Here is a 2,571-nt window from a genome sequence, read left to right as displayed (position 1 = left end):
AAAAAAAAAAAAAAAAATAGATATAGAACAAAAAGAAATAAATATATTATTCTAAAAGGATCGCAATATAATTAACAGAGTCAACGAGTTCTTGTTCACAATTTTGGAACAGAGATCGAACATATCATGGATAACATCGTACAACGTATACATAATGAAATTGAAGCTAATAGTATTTCGGTAGCGAATAAATGTCGAATTTTTCTTTTTTCCAACCAGGAACAAAATCTGCAAGATCTCTGGATTGTACACGACCGGTACACGACGGAGGGCGGATGAACGAAAACAAAGAGAATAGGGGGGTACAGACAAAACACTTAAAGAAGAACTATTCTCTACTCGAGCCTGTTTGTTTCTTACTCCACGTGAACGAGAGAGCAGGCCAGGAAGTGAACGCAGCCTGTTACTAAGCGTACAATGAATTCCGACGCGACATTGTACGTTATCATAATGTTCACCCGACCTCAGAAGACAAAAAGCCTATTCCTCCCACCCTCCAGATCCGAGAATTCATTTCTTTCACAATCTCTCAATGCTGCATTTCGTTTCGTTTTGTAAATATAAATGATTTACATTTGAATAAAAAAAGAAATAAATATCAATGAGACGCAAAGAAGAAAAAAAATATGACGAAATTGTAGATATACGTATACAGGCGCGAAAGAAAAAAAATTCATGGAATGTGACTCACCTAAACGGCAACGTCTGTACGTTGTAACGTCGACGAAAAATTGACTTAACGACGATGAAGTCACAGTTTTAGACGATAGACAGGGGGTAGGGGGGGCAAAATCAGTCTCACACGCCCCCCCAATGTCGCTCTGGACCCCCCGTCCTCGATATTCTATTCCTTTGTAACGTGCTCCGTTTAGAGCACACACTTTCTCGTCACACACCACGGATTGACCACTCACAATCGTCACCAATTTTCTATTCTCTTCTGTTTTTTTTCTTTATTTTCTTTGGATTTTCTCTTCTTTGTTATATAGCTTTCTTTTTTTACGTTTCACTCGTTCTTTTTTTCTAATTCTCTTCTTTTTTTTCAAAAAAATTTTATCACTTCCTTCTCTGATTTTCTATCGACGATTTAATCGATAGACACTCGCGAGAATCTGTTAATCGGTTACACTAAGAGCAAGCACTGATCATCAGGAATCGAAGAAACGCATAACATAAAACAATAACATCGTTCGTGTTCCTTTCAATTAGATTCTTTTAAGTATTTCTTTTTTCACTTTTTATCGTAGATTGCCAGTTATCACTCGTTTCTTTATCCACCACCGAACGCGATAAACACAAATATATACGCAAATTCTTAATTCGTCGTGTATTTCTTTCCACACGTTTTATCTGTCCTATCTATCTCTATCTATCTATCTACCTATCTATCCATCTATCTATCTTGCTCCCTCTCTCTTGTGTATTCGGTATTCTCAGACGCGCAGAATCATCGTGCGCGCCTGTTCGATTCCTCCGTATGTAGTTGAGTCTTCCACGGGTTTATATACGCGGCCAGCGAAGTGGTTCTAACGTCGTCGTGACACCACCACTGATTCTTCTTTCACCGTCATGAAGTGGAAAACAGGTCCGTCGATCCGAAAGGGAGAGGTGTCTGCTCAGTTCCGGCACAAAGACAGCCTATCGTTGTACGTACCTAAAAACCATTTGCGATCGATCAGAGGTTTCCATGCGATATAACGAACGATCGACGACTTGTAAACTGAATCAAGAATGTGAGTGAGAAAGAAAGAAAGATTGCCTAACATGCCACGAAACTACCGGAGAGCCAGTATGGCGCCGTCCTTCGTTTATCTCTTTCTCTAACCCCTTTCACTCTTTCACACATACATGCATACATTCTTTCCTTCTCTTTCATCGTTTTCCATCTCACTTTTTCACTACGTGCGTGCCACCCAATTCTCTCCCTCTCTTTCTCTCTCTTTTCCTACACTCCGATCTTCTTCATTCATCTCTTTTTATTATCTCTCTCTCTTCCTCCATATTCGTTACGTTCACATGTATGCATCTTATAAATCTCACTCTCACCAGCACCCTTTCTTCTTCCTCACTATTTCGAATTAACCACGCGCATATATGTTCGACACTTGACTGTCACCGGCGTGCATGAGATCGTTGATTTAATCAAAATGAGATTTCATTGAAATTGCGCCATAATGAATTCGAAATTTCACTGATATAACCAAGATATCGAGTTTTTGAAAACTGTTAATTTTGAAATATTATTTCACTGATAAATGTGATGTGACATTTTTTCTAACACATATCTCAAATAACGAAATAGGAAAAATTTTATATATATATATATATATAAATTAAAACGAATGATATATCACAAAATACAACACAATCAAGTGTTGGAGCAGAGACAGAGATGGACAAATATAAAACGCAGTTTACACGACACGAGATACACTGAACATATTCTAATCGACGCGCGCTTACCACTTTTTCCTTTCCTCTTTTCTATCGTTTCGCATATTCGTTTCTTCCAAAACACAATAAGATACACTCGCGAGAAAAGTCACTAAAAGAGCCACAGCCCACGAACAG

At 38.3% G+C, this 2,571-nt stretch overlaps 1 protein-coding gene across 1 annotated transcript in view; it reads right to left on the bottom strand.

The window, feature by feature from the left end:
• LOC102681071 (plexin-A4-like) overlaps positions 1-2,571 on the bottom strand; it is a gene marked incomplete at its 3' end in the record, with an annotated part of 58,703 nt that extends 56,132 nt beyond the window's left edge. Inside the window, exons 1-2 of the mRNA XM_006612851.2 lie at positions 2,464-2,571; positions 692-1,654 (exon numbers count right to left, since the gene is read on the bottom strand). The remainder of the gene's footprint in view (positions 1-691; positions 1,655-2,463) is intronic.

Source organism: Apis dorsata, unplaced genomic scaffold (genome assembly GCF_000469605.1).
Source record: "Apis dorsata unplaced genomic scaffold, Apis dorsata 1.3 scaffold_127, whole genome shotgun sequence".
Lineage (NCBI taxonomy): Eukaryota > Metazoa > Arthropoda > Insecta > Hymenoptera > Apidae > Apis > Apis dorsata.
Note: the sequence above shows the minus strand (reverse complement) of the source record. Positions and strands in the feature narration are given on the sequence as shown.